This window comes from Pristiophorus japonicus, unplaced genomic scaffold, assembly GCF_044704955.1.
Source record: "Pristiophorus japonicus isolate sPriJap1 unplaced genomic scaffold, sPriJap1.hap1 HAP1_SCAFFOLD_270, whole genome shotgun sequence".
Lineage (NCBI taxonomy): Eukaryota > Metazoa > Chordata > Chondrichthyes > Pristiophoridae > Pristiophorus > Pristiophorus japonicus.
In genome coordinates this window covers 21,090-49,087 of record NW_027252450.1, presented here as the reverse complement: position 1 = coordinate 49,087, position 27,998 = coordinate 21,090, and the positions used below count along the sequence as shown (strand labels likewise).

Genomic DNA, 27,998 nt, shown 5'->3' with positions numbered 1-27,998 from the left:
GGGGCACAGATATCCTTCGGTATGAAGAGCGGGAGCAGTGAGGATCGCTTGCAACGTGAGGGAGTAAAGGATTTGAGTTATTTTTCAAATAGCACGAGCAGAGGGAAGCAGCAATTTAAAAAGCGAGAACACACAGGAGTGGCTGTTTGCAGCACGGCAGCAGAGATGAGCGGGTGTTGAAAGAGCGGGAGCAAGTCTGGGCGGCAGTTTAATAAGGAGGAGCAGAAAGGAGCGGCGGTACCGTTTCCTCGAGCTGTGGCGATTTTCAATAATTCCATCAATGTAATATCTCCAACTTTGCAAATCACACCAAGCTGGGTTGCAGTGCGAGCTGCTAGGAGGCTGCAGCGGAATTGGACAGATTCGGTGGATGGCAGATGCCATATAATGAAGATAAGTGTGAGTTTATCCACTTTGGTGGCAAAACCTTGAAGGTAGAATGTTATCTGAATGTTGACCGATTTGTAAAAGCGGAGGGGTATTGAGACCTGGGTATTTTGGTACATCAGTCGTTGAAGTCATTCATACATACAGGTACAGCATGCAGTAAAGGAAGCCAAATGTCATGCTGGCCTTCATAGCGAGGAGATTAGGGTATCGAAGCATGGAGACTTGTACAGCACCTTGCTGAGACCAGACCTTGAGTATTGTGTGCAGTTATGATCATCTAATCTGAGGAAGGACATTCTTGCTTTTGAGGGAGTGTAGCGAATATTCACCAGATTGATTCCAGGGATGGCAGGACTGACATGAAGAAAGACTGGATCGACGAGGCTTATACTCGCTGGAATTTAGAAGAATGAGAGGGGAGCTCATAGAAACATTTAAAATTTGGTCGGGAATGGACAGGTTTGATGGCGTAAAAAGTTTCCCGCAGTCCGAATAAAGGAAGCCCAGTACCAGCGGTCACTGTCTAAGGATAAAGTGTAAACCATTTAAGACCGACACGAGGAGCATCTTCTTCACTCAGTTCATTGTGAACCTGTGGAATTCTGTACCACAGAAAGATGTGGAAGCCAGTTGGATAGATATACTCAAAAGAGAGTGAGGTATGGCCCTTACGGCTAAAGTGATCAAGGGGCATGGAGAGAAATCAGGAAGGGGAAGTGAAGTTGCATGCTCAGCCATGATCATATTGAATGGTGGTGCTGGCTGGAAGGGACGAATGGCCTACTCCTGCACCTACTTTCTAAGTTTCTATGTTTCTATCTTCAGAATATGAGGTGCTTTGTTGTTCTTCGCCTTTTATTAACAAAAATTAAACACTAATTGCACTATCTTTAAACTTGAATGTGTTCGTAACGTGAGCATTGGTGGTTCAGGGGTAGAATTCTCGCCTGCCACGCGGGAGACTCGAGTTCGATTCCCGGCCAATGCAGTGTTTATGAAAGTATTTCAGAAAGCGTGTATTTAAAAATTGAACTTCCCGACTGTTTCAAGAGCGTACACAGAGAGGAGCGGCTGTTAAATGAGCGGGGGCACAGATATCCTTCGGTATAAAGAGCGGGAGCAGTGAGGATCGCTTGCAACGTGATGGAGTAAAGGATTTGAGTTATTTTTCAAATAGCACGAGCAGAGGGAAGCGGCAATTTAAAAAGCGAGAACACACAGGAGTGGCTGTTTGCAGCACGGCAGCAGAGATGAGCGGGTGTTGAAAGAGCGGGAGCAAGTCTGGGCGGCAGTTTAATAAGGAGGAGCAGAAAGGAGCGGCGGTACCGTTTCCTCGAGCTGTGGCGATTTTCAATAATTCCATCAATGTAATATCTCCAACTTTGCAAATCACACCAAGCTGGGTTGCAGTGCGAGCTGCTAGGAGGCTGCAGCGGAATTGGACAGATTCGGTGGATGGCAGATGCCATATAATGAAGATAAGTGTGAGTTTATCCACTTTGGTGGCAAAACCTTGAAGGTAGAATGTTATCTGAATGTTGACCGATTTGTAAAAGCGGAGGGGTATTGAGACCTGGGTATTTTGGTACATCAGTCGTTGAAGTCATTCATACATACAGGTACAGCATGCAGTAAAGGAAGCCAAATGTCATGCTGGCCTTCATAGCGAGGAGATTAGGGTATCGGAGCATGGAGACTTGTACAGCACCTTGCTGAGACCAGACCTTGAGTATTGTGTGCAGTTATGTTCATCTAATCTGAGGAAGGACATTCTTGCTTTTGAGGGAGTGTAGCGAATATTCACCAGATTGATTCCAGGGATGGCAGGACTGACATGAAGAAAGACTGGATCGACGAGGCTTATACTCGCTGGAATTTAGAAGAATGAGAGGGGAGCTCATAGAAACATTTAAAATTTGGTCAGGAATGGACAGGTTTGATGGCGTAAAAAGGTTCCCGCAGTCCGAATAAAGGAAGCCCAGTACCAGCGGTCACTGTCTAAGGATAAAGTGTAAACCATTTAGGACCGACACGAGGAGCATCTTCTTCACTCAGATCATTGTGAACCTGTGGAATTCTGTACCACAGAAAGATGTGGAAGCCAGTTGGATAGATATACTCAAAAGACAGTGAGATATGGCCCTTACGGCTAAAGTGATCAAGGGGCATGGAGAGAAATCAGGAAGGGGAAGTGAAGTTGCATGCTCAGCCATGATCATATTGAATGGTGGTGCTGGCTGGAAGGGACGAATGGCCTACTCCTGCACCTACTTTCTAAGTTTCTATGTTTCTATCTTCAGAATATGAGGTGCTTTGTTGTTCTTCGCCTTTTATTAACAAAAATTAAACACTAATTGCACTATCTTTAAACTTGAATGTGTTCGTAATGTGAGCATTGGTGGTTTAGGGGTAGAATTCTCGCCTGCCACGCGGGAGACCCGGGCTCGATTCCCGGCCAATGCAGTGTTTATGGAAGTATTTCAGAAAGCGTGTATTTAAAAATTAAACTTCCCCGACTGTTTCAAGAGCGTACACAGAGAGGAGTGGCTGTTAAATGAGCGGGGGCACAGATATCCTTCGGTATGAAGAGCGGGAGCAGTGAGGATCGCTTGCAACGTGAGGGAGTAAAGGATTTGAGTTATTTTTCAAATAGCACGAGCAGAGGGAAGCAGCAATTTAAAAAGCGAGAACACACAGGAGTGGCTGTTTGCAGCACGGCAGCAGAGATGAGCGGGTGTTGAAAGAGCGGGAGCAAGTCTGGGCGGCAGTTTAATAAGGAGGAGCAGAAAGGAGCGGCGGTACCGTTTCCTCGAGCTGTGGCGATTTTCAATAATTCCATCAATGTAATATCTCCAACTTTGCAAATCACACAAGCTGGGTTGCAGTGCGAGCTGCTAGGAGGCTGCAGCGGAATTGGACAGATTCGGTGGATGGCAGATGCCATATAATGAAGATAAGTGTGAGTTTATCCACTTTGGTGGCAAAACCTTGAAGGTAGAATGTTATCTGAATGTTGACCGATTTGTAAAAGCGGAGGGGTATTGAGACCTGGGTATTTTGGTACATCAGTCGTTGAAGTCATTCATACATACAGGTACAGCATGCAGTAAAGGAAGCCAAATGTCATGCTGGCCTTCATAGCGAGGAGATTAGGGTATCGGAGCATGGAGACTTGTACAGCACCTTGCTGAGACCAGACCTTGAGTATTGTGTGCAGTTATGATCATCTAATCTGAGGAAGGACATTCTTGCTTTTGAGGGAGTGTAGCGAATATTCACCAGATTGATTCCAGGGATGGCAGGACTGACATGAAGAAAGACTGGATCGACGAGGCTTATACTCGCTGGAATTTAGAAGAATGAGAGGGGAGCTCATAGAAACATTTAAAATTTGGTCGGGAATGGACAGGTTTGATGGCGTAAAAAGGTTCCCGCAGTCCGAATAAAGGAAGCCCAGTACCAGCGGTCACTGTCTAAGGATAAAGTGTAAACCATTTAGGACCGACACGAGGAGCATCTTCTTCACTCAGATCATTGTGAACCTGTGGAATTCTGTACCACAGAAAGATGTGGAAGCCAGTTGGATAGATATACTCAAAAGACAGTGAGATATGGCCCTTACGGCTAAAGTGATCAAGGGGCATGGAGAGAAATCAGGAAGGGGAAGTGAAGTTGCATGCTCAGCCATGATCATATTGAATGGTGGTGCTGGCTGGAAGGGACGAATGGCCTACTCCTGCACCTACTTTCTAAGTTTCTATGTTTCTATCTTCAGAATATGAGGTGCTTTGTTGTTCTTCGCCTTTTATTAACAAAAATTAAACACTAACTGCACTATCTTTAAACTTGAATGTGTTCGTAATGTGAGCATTGGTGGTTCAGGGGTAGAATTCTCGCCTGCCACGCGGGAGACCCGGGTTCGATTCCCGGCCAATGCAGTGTTTATGGAAGTATTTCAGAAAGCGTGCATTTAAAAATTAAACTTCCCGACTGTTTCAAGAGCGTACACAGAGGGGAGCGGCTGTTAAATGAGCGGGGGCACAGATATCCTTCGGTACAAAGAGCGGGAGCAGTGAGGATCGCTTGTAACGTGAGGGAGTAAAGGATTTGAGTTATTTTTCAAATAGCACGAGCAGAGGGAAGCGGCAATTTAAAAAGCGAGAACACACAGGAGTGGCTGTTTGCAGCACGGCAGCAGAGATGAGCGGGTGTTGAAAGAGCGGGAGCAAGTCTGGGCGGCAGTTTAATAAGGAGGAGCAGAAAGGAGCGGCGGTACCGTTTCCTCGAGCTGTGGCGATTTTCAATAATTCCATCAATGTAATATCTCCAACTTTGCAAATCACACCAAGCTGGGTTGCAGTGCGAGCTGCTAGGAGGCTGCAGCGGAATTGGACAGATTCGGTGGATGGCAGATGCCATATAATGAAGATAAGTGTGAGTTTATCCACTTTGGTGGCAAAACCTTGAAGGTAGAATGTTATCTGAATGTTGACCGATTTGTAAAAGCGGAGGGGTATTGAGACCTGGGTATTTTGGTACATCAGTCGTTGAAGTCATTCACACATACAGGTACAGCATGCAGTAAAGGAAGCCAAATGTCATGCTGGCCTTCATAGCGAGGAGATTAGGGTATCGGAGCATGGAGACTTGTACAGCACCTTGCTGAGACCAGACCTTGAGTATTGTGTGCAGTTATGATCATCTAATCTGAGGAAGGACATTCTTGCTTTTGAGGGAGTGTAGCGAATATTCACCAGATTGATTCCAGGGATGGCAGGACTGACATGAAGAAAGACTGGATCGACGAGGCTTATACTCGCTGGAATTTAGAAGAATGAGAGGGGAGCTCATAGAAACATTTACAATTTGGTCGGGAATGGACAGGTTTGATGGCGTAAAAAGGTTCCCGCAGTCCGAATAAAGGAAGCCCAGTACCAGCGGTCACTGTCTAAGGATAAAGTGTAAACCATTTCGGACCGACACGAGGAGCATCTTCTTCACTCAGATCATTGTGAACCTGTGGAATTCTGTACCACAGAAAGATGTGGAAGCCAGTTGGATAGATATACTCAAAAGACAGTGAGATATGGCCCTTACGGCTAAAGTGATCAAGGGGCATGGAGAAAAATCAGGAAGGGGAAGTGAAGTTGCATGCTCAGCCATGATCATATTGAATGGTGGTGCTGGCTGGAAGGGATGAATGGCCTACTCCTGCACCTACTTTCTAAGTTTCTATGTTTCTATCTTCAGAATATGAGGTGCTTTGTTGTTCTTCGCCTTTTATTAACAAAAATTAAACACTAATTGCACTATCTTTAAACTTGAATGTGTTCGTAATGTGAGCATTGGTGGTTCAGGGGTAGAATTCTCGCCTGCCACGCGGGAGACCCGGTTTCGATTCCCGGCCAATGCAGTGTTTATGGAAGTATTTCAGAAAGCGTGTATTTAAAAATTAAACTTCCCGACTGTTTCAAGAGCGCACACAGAGAGGAGCGGCTGTTAAATGAGCGGGGGCACAGATATCCTTCGGTATAAAGAGCGGGAGCAGTGAGGATCGCTTGCAACGTGAGGGAGTAAAGGATTTGAGTTATTTTTCAAATAGCACGAGCAGAGGGAAGCAGCAATTTAAAAAGCGAGAACACACAGGAGTGGCTGTTTGCAGCACGGCAGCAGAGATGAGCGGGTGTTGAAAGAGCGGGAGCAAGTCTGGGCGGCAGTTTAATAAGGAGGAGCAGAAAGGAGCGGCGGTACCGTTTCCTCGAGCTGTGGCGATTTTCAATAATTCCATCAATGTAATATCTCCAACTTTGCAAATCACACCAAGCTGGGTTGCAGTGCGAGCTGCTAGGAGGCTGCAGCGGAATTGGACAGATTCGGTGGATGGCAGATGCCATATAATGAAGATAAGTGTGAGTTTATCCACTTTGGTGGCAAAACCTTGAAGGTAGAATGTTATCTGAATGTTGACCGATTTGTAAAAGCGGAGGGATATTGAGACCTGGGTATTTTGGTACATCAGTCGTTGAAGTCATTCATACATACAGGTACAGCATGCAGTAAAGGAAGCCAAATGTCATGCTGGCCTTCATAGCGAGGAGATTAGGGTATCGGAGCATGGAGACTTGTACAGCACCTTGCTGAGACCAGACCTTGAGTATTGTGTGCAGTTATGATCATCTAATCTGAGGAAGGACATTCTTGCTTTTGAGGGAGTGTAGCGAATATTCACCAGATTGATTCCAGGGATGGCAGGACTGACATGAAGAAAGACTGGATCGACGAGGCTTATACTCGCTGGAATTTAGAAGAATGAGAGGGGAGCTCATAGAAACATTTAAAATTTGGTCGGGAATGGACAGGTTTGATGGCGTAAAAAGGTTCCCGCAGTCCGAATAAAGGAAGCCCAGTACCAGCGGTCACTGTCTAAGGATAAAGTGTAAACCATTTAGGACCGACACGAGGAGCATCTTCTTCACTCAGATCATTGTGAACCTGTGGAATTCTGTACCACAGAAAGATGTGGAAGCCAGTTGGATAGATATACTCAAAAGACAGTGAGATATGGCCCTTACGGCTAAAGTGATCAAGGGGCATGGAGAGAAATCAGGAAGGGGAAGTGAAGTTGCATGCTCAGCCATGATCATATTGAATGGTGGTGCTGGCTGGAAGGGACGAATGGCCTACTCCTGCACCTACTTTCTAAGTTTCTATGTTTCTATCTTCAGAATATGAGGTGCTTTGTTGTTCTTCGCCACTTATTAACAAAAATTAAACACTAATTGCACTATCTTTAAACTAGAATGCGTTCGTAACGTGAGCATTGGTGGTTCAGGGGTAGAATTCTCGCCTGCCACGCGGGAGACCCGGGTTCGATTCCCGGCCAATGCAGTGTTTATGGAAGTATTTCAGAAAGCGTGTATTTAAAAATTGAACTTCCCGACTGTTTCAAGAGCGCACACAGAGAGGAGCGGCTGTTAAATGAGCGGGGGCACAGATATCCTTCGGTACAAAGAGCGGGAGCAGTGAGGATCGCTTGTAACGTGAGGGAGCAAAGGATTTGAGTTATTTTTCAAATAGCACGAGCAGAGGGAAGCGGCAATTTAAAAAGCGAGAACACACAGGAGTGGCTGTTTGCAGCACGGCAGCAGAGATGAGCGGGTGTTGAAAGAGCGGGAGCAAGTCTGGGCGGCAGTTTAATAAGGAGGAGCAGAAAGGAGCGGCGGTACCGTTTCCTCGAGCTGTGGCGATTTTCAATAATTCCATCAATGTAATATCTCCAACTTTGCAAATCACACCAAGCTGGGTTGCAGTGCGAGCTGCTAGGAGGCTGCAGCGGAATTGGACAGATTCGGTGGATGGCAGATGCCATATAATGAAGATAAGTGTGAGTTTATCCACTTTGGTGGCAAAACCTTGAAGGTAGAATGTTATCTGAATGTTGACCGATTTGTAAAAGCGGAGGGGTATTGAGACCTGGGTATTTTGGTACATCAGTCGTTGAAGTCATTCATACATACAGGTACAGCATGCAGTAAAGGAAGCCAAATGTCATGCTGGCCTTCATAGCGAGGAGATTAGGGTATCGGAGCATGGAGACTTGTACAGCACCTTGCTGAGACCAGACCTTGAGTATTGTGTGCAGTTATGATCATCTAATCTGAGGAAGGACATTCTTGCTTTTGAGGGAGTGTAGCGAATATTCACCAGATTGATTCCAGGGATGGCAGGACTGACATGAAGAAAGACTGGATCGACGAGGCTTATACTCGCTGGAATTTAGAAGAATGAGAGGGGAGCTCATAGAAACATTTAAAATTTGGTCGGGAATGGACAGGTTTGATGGCGTAAAAAGGTTCCCGCAGTCCGAATAAAGGAAGCCCAGTACCAGCGGTCACTGTCTAAGGATAAAGTGTAAACCATTTAGGACCGACACGAGGAGCATCTTCTTCACTCAGATCATTGTGAACCTGTGGAATTCTGTACCACAGAAAGATGTGGAAGCCAGTTGGATAGATATACTCAAAAGACAGTGAGATATGGCCCTTACGGCTAAAGTGATCAAGGGGCATGGAGAGAAATCAGGAAGGGGAAGTGAAGTTGCATGCTCAGCCATGATCATATTGAATGGTGGTGCTGGCTGGAAGGGACGAATGGCCTACTCCTGCACCTACTTTCTAAGTTTCTATGTTTCTATCTTCAGAATATGAGGTGCTTTGTTGTTCTTCGCCACTTATTAACAAAAATTAAACACTAATTGCACTATCTTTAAACTTGAATGTGTTCGTAATGTGAGCATTGGTGGTTCAGGGGTAGAATTCTCGCCTGCCACGCGGGAGACCCGGGTTCGATTCCCGGCCAATGCAGTGTTTATGGAAGTATTTCAGAAAGCGTGCATTTAAAAATTAAACTTCCCGACTGTTTCAAGAGCGTACACAGAGGGGAGCGGCTGTTAAATGAGCGGGGGCACAGATATCCTTCGGTACAAAGAGCGGGAGCAGTGAGGATCGCTTGTAACGTGAGGGAGTAAAGGATTTGAGTTATTTTTCAAATAGCACGAGCAGAGGGAAGCGGCAATTTAAAAAGCGAGAACACACAGGAGTGGCTGTTTGCAGCACGGCAGCAGAGATGAGCGGGTGTTGAAAGAGCGGGAGCAAGTCTGGGCGGCAGTTTAATAAGGAGGAGCAGAAAGGAGCGGCGGTACCGTTTCCTCGAGCTGTGGCGATTTTCAATAATTCCATCAATGTAATATCTCCAACTTTGCAAATCACACCAAGCTGGGTTGCAGTGCGAGCTGCTAGGAGGCTGCAGCGGAATTGGACAGATTCGGTGGATGGCAGATGCCATATAATGAAGATAAGTGTGAGTTTGTCCACGTTGGTGGCAAAACCTTGAAGGTAGAATGTTATCTGAATGTTGACCGATTTGTAAAAGCGGAGGGGTATTGAGACCTGAGTATTTTGGTACATCAGTCGTTGAAGTCATTCACACATACAGGTACAGCATGCAGTAAAGGAAGCCAAATGTCATGCTGGCCTTCATAGCGAGGAGATTAGGGTATCGGAGCATGGAGACTTGTACAGCACCTTGCTGAGACCAGACCTTGAGTATTGTGTGCAGTTATGATCATCTAATCTGAGGAAGGACATTCTTGCTTTTGAGGGAGTGTAGCGAATATTCACCAGATTGATTCCAGGGATGGCAGGACTGACATGAAGAAAGACTGGATCGACGAGGCTTATACTCGCTGGAATTTAGAAGAATGAGAGGGGAGCTCATAGAAACATTTACAATTTGGTCGGGAATGGACAGGTTTGATGGCGTAAAAAGGTTCCCGCAGTCCGAATAAAGGAAGCCCAGTACCAGCGGTCACTGTCTAAGGATAAAGTGTAAACCATTTCGGACCGACACGAGGAGCATCTTCTTCACTCAGATCATTGTGAACCTGTGGAATTCTGTACCACAGAAAGATGTGGAAGCCAGTTGGATAGATATACTCAAAAGACAGTGAGATATGGCCCTTACGGCTAAAGTGATCAAGGGGCATGGAGAGAAATCAGGAAGGGGAAGTGAAGTTGCATGCTCAGCCATGATCATATTGAATGGTGGTGCTGGCTGGAAGGGACGAATGGCCTACTCCTGCACCTACTTTCTAAGTTTCTATGTTTCTATCTTCAGAATATGAGGTGCTTTGTTGTTCTTCGCCTTTTATTAACAAAAATTAAACACTAATTGCACTATCTTTAAACTTGAATGTGTTCGTAACGTGAGCATTGGTGGTTCAGGGGTAGAATTCTCGCCTGCCACGCGGGAGACTCGAGTTCGATTCCCGGCCAATGCAGTGTTTATGAAAGTATTTCAGAAAGCGTGTATTTAAAAATTGAACTTCCCGACTGTTTCAAGAGCGTACACAGAGAGGAGCGGCTGTTAAATGAGCGGGGGCACAGATATCCTTCGGTATAAAGAGCGGGAGCAGTGAGGATCGCTTGCAACGTGATGGAGTAAAGGATTTGAGTTATTTTTCAAATAGCACGAGCAGAGGGAAGCGGCAATTTAAAAAGCGAGAACACACAGGAGTGGCTGTTTGCAGCACGGCAGCAGAGATGAGCGGGTGTTGAAAGAGCGGGAGCAAGTCTGGGCGGCAGTTTAATAAGGAGGAGCAGAAAGGAGCGGCGGTACCGTTTCCTCGAGCTGTGGCGATTTTCAATAATTCCATCAATGTAATATCTCCAACTTTGCAAATCACACCAAGCTGGGTTGCAGTGCGAGCTGCTAGGAGGCTGCAGCGGAATTGGACAGATTCGGTGGATGGCAGATGCCATATAATGAAGATAAGTGTGAGTTTATCCACTTTGGTGGCAAAACCTTGAAGGTAGAATGTTATCTGAATGTTGACCGATTTGTAAAAGCGGAGGGGTATTGAGACCTGGGTATTTTGGTACATCAGTCGTTGAAGTCATTCATACATACAGGTACAGCATGCAGTAAAGGAAGCCAAATGTCATGCTGGCCTTCATAGCGAGGAGATTAGGGTATCGGAGCATGGAGACTTGTACAGCACCTTGCTGAGACCAGACCTTGAGTATTGTGTGCAGTTATGTTCATCTAATCTGAGGAAGGACATTCTTGCTTTTGAGGGAGTGTAGCGAATATTCACCAGATTGATTCCAGGGATGGCAGGACTGACATGAAGAAAGACTGGATCGACGAGGCTTATACTCGCTGGAATTTAGAAGAATGAGAGGGGAGCTCATAGAAACATTTAAAATTTGGTCAGGAATGGACAGGTTTGATGGCGTAAAAAGGTTCCCGCAGTCCGAATAAAGGAAGCCCAGTACCAGCGGTCACTGTCTAAGGATAAAGTGTAAACCATTTAGGACCGACACGAGGAGCATCTTCTTCACTCAGATCATTGTGAACCTGTGGAATTCTGTACCACAGAAAGATGTGGAAGCCAGTTGGATAGATATACTCAAAAGACAGTGAGATATGGCCCTTACGGCTAAAGTGATCAAGGGGCATGGAGAGAAATCAGGAAGGGGAAGTGAAGTTGCATGCTCAGCCATGATCATATTGAATGGTGGTGCTGGCTGGAAGGGACGAATGGCCTACTCCTGCACCTACTTTCTAAGTTTCTATGTTTCTATCTTCAGAATATGAGGTGCTTTGTTGTTCTTCGCCTTTTATTAACAAAAATTAAACACTAATTGCACTATCTTTAAACTTGAATGTGTTCGTAATGTGAGCATTGGTGGTTTAGGGGTAGAATTCTCGCCTGCCACGCGGGAGACCCGGGCTCGATTCCCGGCCAATGCAGTGTTTATGGAAGTATTTCAGAAAGCGTGTATTTAAAAATTAAACTTCCCCGACTGTTTCAAGAGCGTACACAGAGAGGAGTGGCTGTTAAATGAGCGGGGGCACAGATATCCTTCGGTATGAAGAGCGGGAGCAGTGAGGATCGCTTGCAACGTGAGGGAGTAAAGGATTTGAGTTATTTTTCAAATAGCACGAGCAGAGGGAAGCAGCAATTTAAAAAGCGAGAACACACAGGAGTGGCTGTTTGCAGCACGGCAGCAGAGATGAGCGGGTGTTGAAAGAGCGGGAGCAAGTCTGGGCGGCAGTTTAATAAGGAGGAGCAGAAAGGAGCGGCGGTACCGTTTCCTCGAGCTGTGGCGATTTTCAATAATTCCATCAATGTAATATCTCCAACTTTGCAAATCACACCAAGCTGGGTTGCAGTGCGAGCTGCTAGGAGGCTGCAGCGGAATTGGACAGATTCGGTGGATGGCAGATGCCATATAATGAAGATAAGTGTGAGTTTATCCACTTTGGTGGCAAAACCTTGAAGGTAGAATGTTATCTGAATGTTGACCGATTTGTAAAAGCGGAGGGGTATTGAGACCTGGGTATTTTGGTACATCAGTCGTTGAAGTCATTCATACATACAGGTACAGCATGCAGTAAAGGAAGCCAAATGTCATGCTGGCCTTCATAGCGAGGAGATTAGGGTATCGGAGCATGGAGACTTGTACAGCACCTTGCTGAGACCAGACCTTGAGTATTGTGTGCAGTTATGTTCATCTAATCTGAGGAAGGACATTCTTGCTTTTGAGGGAGTGTAGCGAATATTCACCAGATTGATTCCAGGGATGGCAGGACTGACATGAAGAAAGACTGGATCGACGAGGCTTATACTCGCTGGAATTTAGAAGAATGAGAGGGGAGCTCATAGAAACATTTAAAATTTGGTCAGGAATGGACAGGTTTGATGGCGTAAAAAGGTTCCCGCAGTCCGAATAAAGGAAGCCCAGTACCAGCGGTCACTGTCTAAGGATAAAGTGTAAACCATTTAGGACCGACACGAGGAGCATCTTCTTCACTCAGATCATTGTGAACCTGTGGAATTCTGTACCACAGAAAGATGTGGAAGCCAGTTGGATAGATATACTCAAAAGACAGTGAGATATGGCCCTTACGGCTAAAGTGATCAAGGGGCATGGAGAGAAATCAGGAAGGGGAAGTGAAGTTGCATGCTCAGCCATGATCATATTGAATGGTGGTGCTGGCTGGAAGGGACGAATGGCCTACTCCTGCACCTACTTTCTAAGTTTCTATGTTTCTATCTTCAGAATATGAGGTGCTTTGTTGTTCTTCGCCTTTTATTAACAAAAATTAAACACTAATTGCACTATCTTTAAACTTGAATGTGTTCGTAATGTGAGCATTGGTGGTTTAGGGGTAGAATTCTCGCCTGCCACGCGGGAGACCCGGGCTCGATTCCCGGCCAATGCAGTGTTTATGGAAGTATTTCAGAAAGCGTGTATTTAAAAATTAAACTTCCCCGACTGTTTCAAGAGCGTACACAGAGAGGAGTGGCTGTTAAATGAGCGGGGGCACAGATATCCTTCGGTATGAAGAGCGGGAGCAGTGAGGATCGCTTGCAACGTGAGGGAGTAAAGGATTTGAGTTATTTTTCAAATAGCACGAGCAGAGGGAAGCAGCAATTTAAAAAGCGAGAACACACAGGAGTGGCTGTTTGCAGCACGGCAGCAGAGATGAGCGGGTGTTGAAAGAGCGGGAGCAAGTCTGGGCGGCAGTTTAATAAGGAGGAGCAGAAAGGAGCGGCGGTACCGTTTCCTCGAGCTGTGGCGATTTTCAATAATTCCATCAATGTAATATCTCCAACTTTGCAAATCACACAAGCTGGGTTGCAGTGCGAGCTGCTAGGAGGCTGCAGCGGAATTGGACAGATTCGGTGGATGGCAGATGCCATATAATGAAGATAAGTGTGAGTTTATCCACTTTGGTGGCAAAACCTTGAAGGTAGAATGTTATCTGAATGTTGACCGATTTGTAAAAGCGGAGGGGTATTGAGACCTGGGTATTTTGGTACATCAGTCGTTGAAGTCATTCATACATACAGGTACAGCATGCAGTAAAGGAAGCCAAATGTCATGCTGGCCTTCATAGCGAGGAGATTAGGGTATCGGAGCATGGAGACTTGTACAGCACCTTGCTGAGACCAGACCTTGAGTATTGTGTGCAGTTATGATCATCTAATCTGAGGAAGGACATTCTTGCTTTTGAGGGAGTGTAGCGAATATTCACCAGATTGATTCCAGGGATGGCAGGACTGACATGAAGAAAGACTGGATCGACGAGGCTTATACTCGCTGGAATTTAGAAGAATGAGAGGGGAGCTCATAGAAACATTTAAAATTTGGTCGGGAATGGACAGGTTTGATGGCGTAAAAAGGTTCCCGCAGTCCGAATAAAGGAAGCCCAGTACCAGCGGTCACTGTCTAAGGATAAAGTGTAAACCATTTAGGACCGACACGAGGAGCATCTTCTTCACTCAGATCATTGTGAACCTGTGGAATTCTGTACCACAGAAAGATGTGGAAGCCAGTTGGATAGATATACTCAAAAGACAGTGAGATATGGCCCTTACGGCTAAAGTGATCAAGGGGCATGGAGAGAAATCAGGAAGGGGAAGTGAAGTTGCATGCTCAGCCATGATCATATTGAATGGTGGTGCTGGCTGGAAGGGACGAATGGCCTACTCCTGCACCTACTTTCTAAGTTTCTATGTTTCTATCTTCAGAATATGAGGTGCTTTGTTGTTCTTCGCCTTTTATTAACAAAAATTAAACACTAACTGCACTATCTTTAAACTTGAATGTGTTCGTAATGTGAGCATTGGTGGTTCAGGGGTAGAATTCTCGCCTGCCACGCGGGAGACCCGGGTTCGATTCCCGGCCAATGCAGTGTTTATGGAAGTATTTCAGAAAGCGTGCATTTAAAAATTAAACTTCCCGACTGTTTCAAGAGCGTACACAGAGGGGAGCGGCTGTTAAATGAGCGGGGGCACAGATATCCTTCGGTACAAAGAGCGGGAGCAGTGAGGATCGCTTGTAACGTGAGGGAGTAAAGGATTTGAGTTATTTTTCAAATAGCACGAGCAGAGGGAAGCGGCAATTTAAAAAGCGAGAACACACAGGAGTGGCTGTTTGCAGCACGGCAGCAGAGATGAGCGGGTGTTGAAAGAGCGGGAGCAAGTCTGGGCGGCAGTTTAATAAGGAGGAGCAGAAAGGAGCGGCGGTACCGTTTCCTCGAGCTGTGGCGATTTTCAATAATTCCATCAATGTAATATCTCCAACTTTGCAAATCACACCAAGCTGGGTTGCAGTGCGAGCTGCTAGGAGGCTGCAGCGGAATTGGACAGATTCGGTGGATGGCAGATGCCATATAATGAAGATAAGTGTGAGTTTATCCACTTTGGTGGCAAAACCTTGAAGGTAGAATGTTATCTGAATGTTGACCGATTTGTAAAAGCGGAGGGGTATTGAGACCTGGGTATTTTGGTACATCAGTCGTTGAAGTCATTCACACATACAGGTACAGCATGCAGTAAAGGAAGCCAAATGTCATGCTGGCCTTCATAGCGAGGAGATTAGGGTATCGGAGCATGGAGACTTGTACAGCACCTTGCTGAGACCAGACCTTGAGTATTGTGTGCAGTTATGATCATCTAATCTGAGGAAGGACATTCTTGCTTTTGAGGGAGTGTAGCGAATATTCACCAGATTGATTCCAGGGATGGCAGGACTGACATGAAGAAAGACTGGATCGACGAGGCTTATACTCGCTGGAATTTAGAAGAATGAGAGGGGAGCTCATAGAAACATTTACAATTTGGTCGGGAATGGACAGGTTTGATGGCGTAAAAAGGTTCCCGCAGTCCGAATAAAGGAAGCCCAGTACCAGCGGTCACTGTCTAAGGATAAAGTGTAAACCATTTCGGACCGACACGAGGAGCATCTTCTTCACTCAGATCATTGTGAACCTGTGGAATTCTGTACCACAGAAAGATGTGGAAGCCAGTTGGATAGATATACTCAAAAGACAGTGAGATATGGCCCTTACGGCTAAAGTGATCAAGGGGCATGGAGAGAAATCAGGAAGGGGAAGTGAAGTTGCATGCTCAGCCATGATCATATTGAATGGTGGTGCTGGCTGGAAGGGATGAATGGCCTACTCCTGCACCTACTTTCTAAGTTTCTATGTTTCTATCTTCAGAATATGAGGTGCTTTGTTGTTCTTCGCCTTTTATTAACAAAAATTAAACACTAATTGCACTATCTTTAAACTTGAATGTGTTCGTAATGTGAGCATTGGTGGTTCAGGGGTAGAATTCTCGCCTGCCACGCGGGAGACCCGGTTTCGATTCCCGGCCAATGCAGTGTTTATGGAAGTATTTCAGAAAGCGTGTATTTAAAAATTAAACTTCCCGACTGTTTCAAGAGCGCACACAGAGAGGAGCGGCTGTTAAATGAGCGGGGGCACAGATATCCTTCGGTACAAAGAGCGGGAGCAGTGAGGATCGCTTGTAACGTGAGGGAGCAAAGGATTTGAGTTATTTTTCAAATAGCACGAGCAGAGGGAAGCAGCAATTTAAAAAGCGAGAACACACAGGAGTGGCTGTTTGCAGCACGGCAGCAGAGATGAGCGGGTGTTGAAAGAGCGGGAGCAAGTCTGGGCGGCAGTTTAATAAGGAGGAGCAGAAAGGAGCGGCGGTACCGTTTCCTCGAGCTGTGGCGATTTTCAATAATTCCATCAATGTAATATCTCCAACTTTGCAAATCACACAAGCTGGGTTGCAGTGCGAGCTGCTAGGAGGCTGCAGCGGAATTGGACAGATTCGGTGGATGGCAGATGCCATATAATGAAGATAAGTGTGAGTTTATCCACTTTGGTGGCAAAACCTTGAAGGTAGAATGTTATCTGAATGTTGACCGATTTGTAAAAGCGGAGGGGTATTGAGACCTGGGTATTTTGGTACATCAGTCGTTGAAGTCATTCATACATACAGGTACAGCATGCAGTAAAGGAAGCCAAATGTCATGCTGGCCTTCATAGCGAGGAGATTAGGGTATCGGAGCATGGAGACTTGTACAGCACCTTGCTGAGACCAGACCTTGAGTATTGTGTGCAGTTATGATCATCTAATCTGAGGAAGGACATTCTTGCTTTTGAGGGAGTGTAGCGAATATTCACCAGATTGATTCCAGGGATGGCAGGACTGACATGAAGAAAGACTGGATCGACGAGGCTTATACTCGCTGGAATTTAGAAGAATGAGAGGGGAGCTCATAGAAACATTTAAAATTTGGTCGGGAATGGACAGGTTTGATGGCGTAAAAAGGTTCCCGCAGTCCGAATAAAGGAAGCCCAGTACCAGCGGTCACTGTCTAAGGATAAAGTGTAAACCATTTAGGACCGACACGAGGAGCATCTTCTTCACTCAGATCATTGTGAACCTGTGGAATTCTGTACCACAGAAAGATGTGGAAGCCAGTTGGATAGATATACTCAAAAGACAGTGAGATATGGCCCTTACGGCTAAAGTGATCAAGGGGCATGGAGAGAAATCAGGAAGGGGAAGTGAAGTTGCATGCTCAGCCATGATCATATTGAATGGTGGTGCTGGCTGGAAGGGACGAATGGCCTACTCCTGCACCTACTTTCTAAGTTTCTATGTTTCTATCTTCAGAATATGAGGTGCTTTGTTGTTCTTCGCCTTTTATTAACAAAAATTAAACACTAACTGCACTATCTTTAAACTTGAATGTGTTCGTAATGTGAGCATTGGTGGTTCAGGGGTAGAATTCTCGCCTGCCACGCGGGAGACCCGGTTTCGATTCCCGGCCAATGCAGTGTTTATGGAAGTATTTCAGAAAGCGTGCATTTAAAAATTAAACTTCCCGACTGTTTCAAGAGCGTACACAGAGGGGAGCGGCTGTTAAATGAGCGGGGGCACAGATATCCTTCGGTACAAAGAGCGGGAGCAGTGAGGATCGCTTGTAACGTGAGGGAGTAAAGGATTTGAGTTATTTTTCAAATAGCACGAGCAGAGGGAAGCGGCAATTTAAAAAGCGAGAACACACAGGAGTGGCTGTTTGCAGCACGGCAGCAGAGATGAGCGGGTGTTGAAAGAGCGGGAGCAAGTCTGGGCGGCAGTTTAATAAGGAGGAGCAGAAAGGAGCGGCGGTACCGTTTCCTCGAGCTGTGGCGATTTTCAATAATTCCATCAATGTAATATCTCCAACTTTGCAAATCACACCAAGCTGGGTTGCAGTGCGAGCTGCTAGGAGGCTGCAGCGGAATTGGACAGATTCGGTGGATGGCAGATGCCATATAATGAAGATAAGTGTGAGTTTATCCACTTTGGTGGCAAAACCTTGAAGGTAGAATGTTATCTGAATGTTGACCGATTTGTAAAAGCGGAGGGGTATTGAGACCTGGGTATTTTGGTACATCAGTCGTTGAAGTCATTCACACATACAGGTACAGCATGCAGTAAAGGAAGCCAAATGTCATGCTGGCCTTCATAGCGAGGAGATTAGGGTATCGGAGCATGGAGACTTGTACAGCACCTTGCTGAGACCAGACCTTGAGTATTGTGTGCAGTTATGATCATCTAATCTGAGGAAGGACATTCTTGCTTTTGAGGGAGTGTAGCGAATATTCACCAGATTGATTCCAGGGATGGCAGGACTGACATGAAGAAAGACTGGATCGACGAGGCTTATACTCGCTGGAATTTAGAAGAATGAGAGGGGAGCTCATAGAAACATTTACAATTTGGTCGGGAATGGACAGGTTTGATGGCGTAAAAAGGTTCCCGCAGTCCGAATAAAGGAAGCCCAGTACCAGCGGTCACTGTCTAAGGATAAAGTGTAAACCATTTCGGACCGACACGAGGAGCATCTTCTTCACTCAGATCATTGTGAACCTGTGGAATTCTGTACCACAGAAAGATGTGGAAGCCAGTTGGATAGATATACTCAAAAGACAGTGAGATATGGCCCTTACGGCTAAAGTGATCAAGGGGCATGGAGAGAAATCAGGAAGGGGAAGTGAAGTTGCATGCTCAGCCATGATCATATTGAATGGTGGTGCTGGCTGGAAGGGATGAATGGCCTACTCCTGCACCTACTTTCTAAGTTTCTATGTTTCTATCTTCAGAATATGAGGTGCTTTGTTGTTCTTCGCCTTTTATTAACAAAAATTAAACACTAATTGCACTATCTTTAAACTTGAATGTGTTCGTAATGTGAGCATTGGTGGTTCAGGGGTAGAATTCTCGCCTGCCACGCGGGAGACCCGGTTTCGATTCCCGGCCAATGCAGTGTTTATGGAAGTATTTCAGAAAGCGTGTATTTAAAAATTAAACTTCCCGACTGTTTCAAGAGCGCACACAGAGAGGAGCGGCTGTTAAATGAGCGGGGGCACAGATATCCTTCGGTATAAAGAGCGGGAGCAGTGAGGATCGCTTGCAACGTGAGGGAGTAAAGGATTTGAGTTATTTTTCAAATAGCACGAGCAGAGGGAAGCAGCAATTTAAAAAGCGAGAACACACAGGAGTGGCTGTTTGCAGCACGGCAGCAGAGATGAGCGGGTGTTGAAAGAGCGGGAGCAAGTCTGGGCGGCAGTTTAATAAGGAGGAGCAGAAAGGAGCGGCGGTACCGTTTCCTCGAGCTGTGGCGATTTTCAATAATTCCATCAATGTAATATCTCCAACTTTGCAAATCACACCAAGCTGGGTTGCAGTGCGAGCTGCTAGGAGGCTGCAGCGGAATTGGACAGATTCGGTGGATGGCAGATGCCATATAATGAAGATAAGTGTGAGTTTATCCACTTTGGTGGCAAAACCTTGAAGGTAGAATGTTATCTGAATGTTGACCGATTTGTAAAAGCGGAGGGATATTGAGACCTGGGTATTTTGGTACATCAGTCGTTGAAGTCATTCATACATACAGGTACAGCATGCAGTAAAGGAAGCCAAATGTCATGCTGGCCTTCATAGCGAGGAGATTAGGGTATCGGAGCATGGAGACTTGTACAGCACCTTGCTGAGACCAGACCTTGAGTATTGTGTGCAGTTATGATCATCTAATCTGAGGAAGGACATTCTTGCTTTTGAGGGAGTGTAGCGAATATTCACCAGATTGATTCCAGGGATGGCAGGACTGACATGAAGAAAGACTGGATCGACGAGGCTTATACTCGCTGGAATTTAGAAGAATGAGAGGGGAGCTCATAGAAACATTTAAAATTTGGTCGGGAATGGACAGGTTTGATGGCGTAAAAAGGTTCCCGCAGTCCGAATAAAGGAAGCCCAGTACCAGCGGTCACTGTCTAAGGATAAAGTGTAAACCATTTAGGACCGACACGAGGAGCATCTTCTTCACTCAGATCATTGTGAACCTGTGGAATTCTGTACCACAGAAAGATGTGGAAGCCAGTTGGATAGATATACTCAAAAGACAGTGAGATATGGCCCTTACGGCTAAAGTGATCAAGGGGCATGGAGAGAAATCAGGAAGGGGAAGTGAAGTTGCATGCTCAGCCATGATCATATTGAATGGTGGTGCTGGCTGGAAGGGACGAATGGCCTACTCCTGCACCTACTTTCTAAGTTTCTATGTTTCTATCTTCAGAATATGAGGTGCTTTGTTGTTCTTCGCCACTTATTAACAAAAATTAAACACTAATTGCACTATCTTTAAACTAGAATGCGTTCGTAACGTGAGCATTGGTGGTTCAGGGGTAGAATTCTCGCCTGCCACGCGGGAGACCCGGGTTCGATTCCCGGCCAATGCAGTGTTTATGGAAGTATTTCAGAAAGCGTGTATTTAAAAATTGAACTTCCCGACTGTTTCAAGAGCGCACACAGAGAGGAGCGGCTGTTAAATGAGCGGGGGCACAGATATCCTTCGGTACAAAGAGCGGGAGCAGTGAGGATCGCTTGTAACGTGAGGGAGCAAAGGATTTGAGTTATTTTTCAAATAGCACGAGCAGAGGGAAGCGGCAATTTAAAAAGCGAGAACACACAGGAGTGGCTGTTTGCAGCACGGCAGCAGAGATGAGCGGGTGTTGAAAGAGCGGGAGCAAGTCTGGGCGGCAGTTTAATAAGGAGGAGCAGAAAGGAGCGGCGGTACCGTTTCCTCGAGCTGTGGCGATTTTCAATAATTCCATCAATGTAATATCTCCAACTTTGCAAATCACACCAAGCTGGGTTGCAGTGCGAGCTGCTAGGAGGCTGCAGCGGAATTGGACAGATTCGGTGGATGGCAGATGCCATATAATGAAGATAAGTGTGAGTTTATCCACTTTGGTGGCAAAACCTTGAAGGTAGAATGTTATCTGAATGTTGACCGATTTGTAAAAGCGGAGGGGTATTGAGACCTGGGTATTTTGGTACATCAGTCGTTGAAGTCATTCATACATACAGGTACAGCATGCAGTAAAGGAAGCCAAATGTCATGCTGGCCTTCATAGCGAGGAGATTAGGGTATCGGAGCATGGAGACTTGTACAGCACCTTGCTGAGACCAGACCTTGAGTATTGTGTGCAGTTATGATCATCTAATCTGAGGAAGGACATTCTTGCTTTTGAGGGAGTGTAGCGAATATTCACCAGATTGATTCCAGGGATGGCAGGACTGACATGAAGAAAGACTGGATCGACGAGGCTTATACTCGCTGGAATTTAGAAGAATGAGAGGGGAGCTCATAGAAACATTTAAAATTTGGTCGGGAATGGACAGGTTTGATGGCGTAAAAAGGTTCCCGCAGTCCGAATAAAGGAAGCCCAGTACCAGCGGTCACTGTCTAAGGATAAAGTGTAAACCATTTAGGACCGACACGAGGAGCATCTTCTTCACTCAGATCATTGTGAACCTGTGGAATTCTGTACCACAGAAAGATGTGGAAGCCAGTTGGATAGATATACTCAAAAGACAGTGAGATATGGCCCTTACGGCTAAAGTGATCAAGGGGCATGGAGAGAAATCAGGAAGGGGAAGTGAAGTTGCATGCTCAGCCATGATCATATTGAATGGTGGTGCTGGCTGGAAGGGACGAATGGCCTACTCCTGCACCTACTTTCTAAGTTTCTATGTTTCTATCTTCAGAATATGAGGTGCTTTGTTGTTCTTCGCCACTTATTAACAAAAATTAAACACTAATTGCACTATCTTTAAACTTGAATGTGTTCGTAATGTGAGCATTGGTGGTTCAGGGGTAGAATTCTCGCCTGCCACGCGGGAGACCCGGGTTCGATTCCCGGCCAATGCAGTGTTTATGGAAGTATTTCAGAAAGCGTGTATTTAAAAATTGAACTTCCCGACTGTTTCAAGAGCGCACACAGAGAGGAGCGGCTGTTAAATGAGCGGGGGCACAGATATCCTTCGGTACAAAGAGCGGGAGCAGTGAGGATCGCTTGTAACGTGAGGGAGCAAAGGATTTGAGTTATTTTTCAAATAGCACGAGCAGAGGGAAGCGGCAATTTAAAAAGCGAGAACACACAGGAGTGGCTGTTTGCAGCACGGCAGCAGAGATGAGCGGGTGTTGAAAGAGCGGGAGCAAGTCTGGGCGGCAGTTTAATAAGGAGGAGCAGAAAGGAGCGGCGGTACCGTTTCCTCGAGCTGTGGCGATTTTCAATAATTCCATCAATGTAATATCTCCAACTTTGCAAATCACACCAAACTGGGTTGCAGTGCGAGCTGCTAGGAGGCTGCAGCGGAATTGGACAGATTCGGTGGATGGCAGATGCCATATAATGAAAATAAGTGTGAGTTTGTCCACGTTGGTGGCAAAACCTTGAAGGTAGAATGCTATCTGAATGTTGACCGATTTGTAAAAGCGGAGGGGTATTGAGACCTGGGTATTTTGGTACATCAGTCGTTGAAGTCATTCACACATACAGGTACAGCATGCAGTAAAGGAAGCCAAATGTCATGCTGGCCTTCATAGCGAGGAGATTAGGGTATCGGAGCATGGAGACTTGTACAGCACCTTGCTGAGACCAGACCTTGAGTATTGTGTGCAGTTATGATCATCTAATCTGAGGAAGGACATTCTTGCTTTTGAGGGAGTGTAGCGAATATTCACCAGATTGATTCCAGGGATGGCAGGACTGACATGAAGAAAGACTGGATCGACGAGGCTTATACTCGCTGGAATTTAGAAGAATGAGAGGGGAGCTCATAGGAACATTTAAAATTTGGTCGGGAATGGACAGGTTTGATGGCGTAAAAAGGTTCCCGCAGTCCGAATAAAGGAAGCCCAGTACCAGCGGTCACTGCCTAAGGATAAAGTGTAAACCATTTAGGACCGACACGAGGAGCATCTTCTTCACTCAGATCATTGTGAACCTGTGGAATTCTGTACCACAGAAAGATGTGGAAGCCAGTTGGATAGATATACTCAAAAGACAGTGAGATATGGCCCTTACGGCTAAAGTGATCAAGGGGCATGGAGAGAAATCAGGAAGGGGAAGTGAAGTTGCATGCTCAGCCATGATCATATTGAATGGTGGTGCTGGCTGGAAGGGACGAATGGCCAACTCCTGCACCTACTTTCTAAGTTTCTATGTTTCTATCTTCAGAATCTGAGGTGCTTTGTTGTTCTTCGCCTTTTATTAACAAAAATTAAACACTAATTGCACTATCTTTAAATTTGAATGTGTTCGTAATGTGAGCATAGGTGGTTCAGGGGTAGAATTCTCGCCTGCCACGCGGGAGACCCGGGTTCGATTCCCGGCCAATGCAGTGTTTATGGAAGTATTTCAGAAAGCGTGCATTTAAAAATTAAACTTCCCGACTGTTTCAAGAGCGTTCACAGAGAGGAGCGGCTGTTAAATGAGCGGGGGCACAGATATCCTTCGGTATAAAGAGCGGGAGCAGTGAGGATCGCTTGTAACGTGAGGGAGTAAAGGATTTGAGTTATTTTTCAAATAGCACGAGCAGAGGGAAGCGGCAATTTAAAAAGCGAGAACACACAGGAGTGGCTGTTTGCAGCACGGCAGCAGAGATGAGCGGGTGTTGAAAGAGCGGGAGTAAGTCTGGGCGGCAGTTTAATAAGGAGGAGCAGAAAGGAGCGGCGGTACCGTTTCCTCGAGCTGTGGCGATTTTCAATAATTCCATCAATGTAATATCTCCAACTTTGCAAATCACACCAAGCTGGGTTGCAGTGCGAGCTGCTAGGAGGCTGCAGCGGAATTGGACAGATTCGGTGGATGGCAGATGCCATATAATGAAGATAAGTGTGAGTTTATCCACTTTGGTGGCAAAACCTTGAAGGTAGAATGTTATCTGAATGTTGACCGATTTGTAAAAGCGGAGGGGTATTGAGACCTGGGTATTTTGGTACATCAGTCGTTGAAGTCATTCATACATACAGGTACAGCATGCAGTAAAGGAAGCCAAATGTCATGCTGGCCTTCATAGCGAGGAGATTAGGGTATCGGAGCATGGAGACTTGTACAGCACCTTGCTGAGACCAGACCTTGAGTATTGTGTGCAGTTATGATCATCTAATCTGAGGAAGGACATTCTTGCTTTTGAGGGAGTGTAGCGAATATTCACCAGATTGATTCCAGGGATGGCAGGACTGACATGAAGAAAGACTGGATCGACGAGGCTTGTACTCGCTGGAATTTAGAAGAATGAGAGGGGAGCTCATAGAAACATTTAAAATTTGGTCGGGAATGGACAGGTTTGATGGCGTAAAAAGGTTCCCGCAGTCCGAATAAAGGAAGCCCAGTACCAGCGGTCACTGTCTAAGGATAAAGTGTAAGCCATTTAGGACCGACACGAGGAGCATCTTCTTCACTCAGATCATTGTGAACCTGTGGAATTCTGTACCACAGAAAGATGTGGAAGCCAGTTGGATAGATATACTCAAAAGACAGTGAGATATGGCCCTTACGGCTAAAGTGATCAAGGGGCATGGAGAGAAATCAGGAAGGGGAAGTGAAGTTGCATGCTCAGCCATGATCATATTGAATGGTGGTGCTGGCTGGAAGGGACGAATGGCCTACTCCTGCACCTACTTTCTAAGTTTCTATGTTTCTATCTTCAGAATATGAGGTGCTTTGTTGTTCTTCGCCTTTTATTAACAAAAATTAAACACTAATTGCACTATCTTTAAACTTGAATGTGTTCGTAACGTGAGCATTGGTGGTTCAGGGGTAGAATTCTCGCCTGCCACGCGGGAGACCCGGGTTCGATTCCCGGCCAATGCAGTGTTTATGGAAGTATTTCAGAAAGCGTGTATTTAAACATTAAACTTCCCGACTGTTTCAAGAGCGTACACAGAGAGGAGTGGCTGTTAAATGAGCGGGGGCACAGATATCTTTTGGTATAAAGAGCGGTAGTAGTGAGGATCGCTTGTAACGGAAGGGAGTAAAGGATTTGAGTTATTTTTCAAATAGCACGAGCAGAGGGAAGCGGCAATTTAAAAAGCGAGAACACACAGGAGTGGCTGTTTGCAGCACGGCAGCAGAGATGAGCGGGTGTTGAAAGAGCGGGAGCAAGTCTGGGCGGCAGTTTAATAAGGAGGAGCAGAAAGGAGCGGCGGTACCGTTTCCTCGAGCTGTGGCGATTTTCAATAATTCCATCAATGTAATATCTCCAACTTTGCAAATCACACCAAGCTGGGTTGCAGTGCGAGCTGCTAGGAGGCTGCAGCGGAATTGGACAGATTCGGTGGATGGCAGATGCCATATAATGAAGATAAGTGTGAGTTTATCCACTTTGGTGGCAAAACCTTGAAGGTAGAATGTTATCTGAATGTTGACCGATTTGTAAAAGCGGAGGGGTATTGAGACCTGGGTATTTTGGTACATCAGTCGTTGAAGTCATTCATACATACAGGTACAGCATGCAGTAAAGGAAGCCAAATGTCATGCTGGCCTTCATAGCGAGGAGATTAGGGTATCGGAGCATGGAGACTTGTACAGCACCTTGCTGAGACCAGACCTTGAGTATTGTGTGCAGTTATGATCATCTAATCTGAGGAAGGACATTCTTGCTTTTGAGGGAGTGTAGCGAATATTCACCAGATTGATTCCAGGGATGGCAGGACTGACATGAAGAAAGACTGGATCGACGAGGCTTATACTCGCTGGAATTTAGAAGAATGAGAGGGGAGCTCATAGAAACATTTAAAATTTGGTCGGGAATGGACAGGTTTGATGGCGTAAAAAGGTTCCCGCAGTCCGAATAAAGGAAGCCCAGTACCAGCGGTCACTGTCTAAGGATAAAGTGTAAACCATTTAGGACCGACACGAGGAGCATCTTCTTCACTCAGATCATTGTGAACCTGTGGAATTCTGTACCACAGAAAGATGTGGAAGCCAGTTGGATAGATATACTCAAAAGAGAGTGAGATATGGCCCTTACGGCGAAAGTGATCAAGGGGCATGGAGAGAAATCAGGAAGGGGAAGGGAAGTTGCATGCTCAGCCATGATCATATTGAATGGTGGTGCTGGCTGGAAGGGACGAATGGCCTACTCCTGCACCTACTTTCTAAGTTTCTATGTTTCTATCTTCAGAATATGAGGTGCTTTGTTGTTCTTCGCCTTTTATTAACAAAAATTAAACACTAATTGCACTATCTTTAAACTTGAATGTGTTCGTAATGTGAGCATTGGTGGTTCAGGGGTAGAATTCTCGCCTGCCACGCGGGAGACCCGGGTTCGATTCCCGGCCAATGCAGTGTTTATGGAAGTATTTCAGAAAGCGTGCATTTAAAAATTAAACTTCCCGACTGTTTCAAGAGCGTGCACAGAGAGGGGCGGCTGTTAAATGAGCGGGGTCACAGATATCCTTCGGTATAAAGAGCGGGAGCAGTGAGGATCGCTTGTAACGTGAGGGAGTAAAGGATTTGAGTTATTTTTCAAATAGCACGAGCAGAGGGAAGCGGCAATTTAAAAAGCGAGAACACACAGGAGTGGCTGTTTGCAGCACGGCAGCAGAGATGAGCGGGTGTTGAAAGAGCGGGAGCAAGTCTGGGCGGCAGTTTAATAAGGAGGAGCAGAAAGGAGCGGCGGTACCGTTTCCTCGAGCTGTGGCGATTTTCAATAATTCCATCAATGTAATATCTCCAACTTTGCAAATCACACCAAGCTGGGTTGCAGTGCGAGCTGCTAGGAGGCTGCAGCGGAATTGGACAGATTCGGTGGATGGCAGATGCCATATAATGAAGATAAGTGTGAGTTTATCCACTTTGGTGGCAAAACCTTGAAGGTAGAATGTTATCTGAATGTTGACCGATTTGTAAAAGCGGAGGGGTATTGAGACCTGGGTATTTTGGTACATCAGTCGTTGAAGTCATTCATACATACAGGTACAGCATGCAGTAAAGGAAGCCAAATGTCATGCTGGCCTTCATAGCGAGGAGATTAGGGTATCGGAGCATGGAGACTTGTACAGCACCTTGCTGAGACCAGACCTTGAGTATTGTGTGCAGTTATGATCATCTAATCTGAGGAAGGGCATTCTTGCTTTTGAGGGAGTGTAGCGAATATTCACCAGATTGATTCCAGGGATGGCAGGACTGACATGAAGAAAGACTGGATCGACGAGGCTTGTACTCGCTGGAATTTAGAAGAATGAGAGGGGAGCTCATAGAAACATTTAAAATTTGGTCGGGAATGGACAGGTTTGATGGCGTAAAAAGGTTCCCGCAGTCCGAATAAAGGAAGCCCAGTACCAGCGGTCACTGTCTAAGGATAAAGTGTAAGCCATTTAGGACCGACACGAGGAGCATCTTCTTCACTCAGATCATTGTGAACCTGTGGAATTCTGTACCACAGAAAGATGTGGAAGCCAGTTGGATAGATATACTCAAAAGACAGTGAGATATGGCCCTTACGGCTAAAGTGATCAAGGGGCATGGAGAGAAATCAGGAAGGGGAAGTGAAGTTGCATGCTCAGCCATGATCATATTGAATGGTGGTGCTGGCTGGAAGGGACGAATGGCCTACTCCTGCACCTACTTTCTAAGTTTCTATGTTTCTATCTTCAGAATATGAGGTGCTTTGTTGTTCTTCGCCTTTTATTAACAAAAATTAAACACTAATTGCACTATCTTTAAACTTGAATGTGTTCGTAATGTGAGCATTGGTGGTTCAGGGGTAGAATTCTCGCCTGCCACGCGGGAGACCCGGGTTCGATTCCCGGCCAATGCAGTTTTTATGGAAGTATTTCAGAAAGCGTGTATTTAAAAATTAAACTTCCCCGACTGTTTCAAGAGCGGAC

At 45.8% G+C, this 27,998-nt stretch overlaps 19 non-coding genes across 19 annotated transcripts; all 19 read left to right on the top strand.

The window, feature by feature from the left end:
- Positions 1 to 1,307: 1,307 nt before the first annotated feature.
- On the top strand, positions 1,308 to 1,378 carry trnag-gcc (transfer RNA glycine (anticodon GCC)). Its single transcript has one exon. It is a non-coding gene; the product is annotated as a tRNA-Gly (tRNA).
- A 1,404-nt stretch (positions 1,379 to 2,782) lies between these two features.
- On the top strand, positions 2,783 to 2,853 carry trnag-gcc (transfer RNA glycine (anticodon GCC)). The gene has a single exon. It is a non-coding gene; the product is annotated as a tRNA-Gly (tRNA).
- A 1,404-nt stretch (positions 2,854 to 4,257) lies between these two features.
- On the top strand, positions 4,258 to 4,328 carry trnag-gcc (transfer RNA glycine (anticodon GCC)). The gene has a single exon. It is a non-coding gene; the product is annotated as a tRNA-Gly (tRNA).
- A 1,404-nt stretch (positions 4,329 to 5,732) lies between these two features.
- On the top strand, positions 5,733 to 5,803 carry trnag-gcc (transfer RNA glycine (anticodon GCC)). Its single transcript has one exon. It is a non-coding gene; the product is annotated as a tRNA-Gly (tRNA).
- A 1,404-nt stretch (positions 5,804 to 7,207) lies between these two features.
- On the top strand, positions 7,208 to 7,278 carry trnag-gcc (transfer RNA glycine (anticodon GCC)). The gene has a single exon. It is a non-coding gene; the product is annotated as a tRNA-Gly (tRNA).
- A 1,404-nt stretch (positions 7,279 to 8,682) lies between these two features.
- On the top strand, positions 8,683 to 8,753 carry trnag-gcc (transfer RNA glycine (anticodon GCC)). Its single transcript has one exon. It is a non-coding gene; the product is annotated as a tRNA-Gly (tRNA).
- Positions 8,754 to 10,157: 1,404 nt separating this feature from the next.
- Positions 10,158 to 10,228, top strand: trnag-gcc (transfer RNA glycine (anticodon GCC)). The gene has a single exon. It is a non-coding gene; the product is annotated as a tRNA-Gly (tRNA).
- A 1,404-nt stretch (positions 10,229 to 11,632) lies between these two features.
- On the top strand, positions 11,633 to 11,703 carry trnag-gcc (transfer RNA glycine (anticodon GCC)). The gene has a single exon. It is a non-coding gene; the product is annotated as a tRNA-Gly (tRNA).
- A 1,405-nt stretch (positions 11,704 to 13,108) lies between these two features.
- Positions 13,109 to 13,179, top strand: trnag-gcc (transfer RNA glycine (anticodon GCC)). The gene has a single exon. It is a non-coding gene; the product is annotated as a tRNA-Gly (tRNA).
- Positions 13,180 to 14,583: 1,404 nt separating this feature from the next.
- trnag-gcc (transfer RNA glycine (anticodon GCC)) lies at positions 14,584 to 14,654 on the top strand. The gene has a single exon. It is a non-coding gene; the product is annotated as a tRNA-Gly (tRNA).
- Positions 14,655 to 16,058: 1,404 nt separating this feature from the next.
- Positions 16,059 to 16,129, top strand: trnag-gcc (transfer RNA glycine (anticodon GCC)). The gene has a single exon. It is a non-coding gene; the product is annotated as a tRNA-Gly (tRNA).
- A 1,403-nt stretch (positions 16,130 to 17,532) lies between these two features.
- On the top strand, positions 17,533 to 17,603 carry trnag-gcc (transfer RNA glycine (anticodon GCC)). Its single transcript has one exon. It is a non-coding gene; the product is annotated as a tRNA-Gly (tRNA).
- Positions 17,604 to 19,007: 1,404 nt separating this feature from the next.
- trnag-gcc (transfer RNA glycine (anticodon GCC)) lies at positions 19,008 to 19,078 on the top strand. Its single transcript has one exon. It is a non-coding gene; the product is annotated as a tRNA-Gly (tRNA).
- A 1,404-nt stretch (positions 19,079 to 20,482) lies between these two features.
- On the top strand, positions 20,483 to 20,553 carry trnag-gcc (transfer RNA glycine (anticodon GCC)). The gene has a single exon. It is a non-coding gene; the product is annotated as a tRNA-Gly (tRNA).
- Positions 20,554 to 21,957: 1,404 nt separating this feature from the next.
- Positions 21,958 to 22,028, top strand: trnag-gcc (transfer RNA glycine (anticodon GCC)). Its single transcript has one exon. It is a non-coding gene; the product is annotated as a tRNA-Gly (tRNA).
- Positions 22,029 to 23,432: 1,404 nt separating this feature from the next.
- On the top strand, positions 23,433 to 23,503 carry trnag-gcc (transfer RNA glycine (anticodon GCC)). The gene has a single exon. It is a non-coding gene; the product is annotated as a tRNA-Gly (tRNA).
- Positions 23,504 to 24,907: 1,404 nt separating this feature from the next.
- On the top strand, positions 24,908 to 24,978 carry trnag-gcc (transfer RNA glycine (anticodon GCC)). The gene has a single exon. It is a non-coding gene; the product is annotated as a tRNA-Gly (tRNA).
- A 1,404-nt stretch (positions 24,979 to 26,382) lies between these two features.
- Positions 26,383 to 26,453, top strand: trnag-gcc (transfer RNA glycine (anticodon GCC)). The gene has a single exon. It is a non-coding gene; the product is annotated as a tRNA-Gly (tRNA).
- Positions 26,454 to 27,857: 1,404 nt separating this feature from the next.
- trnag-gcc (transfer RNA glycine (anticodon GCC)) lies at positions 27,858 to 27,928 on the top strand. Its single transcript has one exon. It is a non-coding gene; the product is annotated as a tRNA-Gly (tRNA).
- The last annotated feature ends 70 nt before the right edge of the window (positions 27,929 to 27,998 follow it).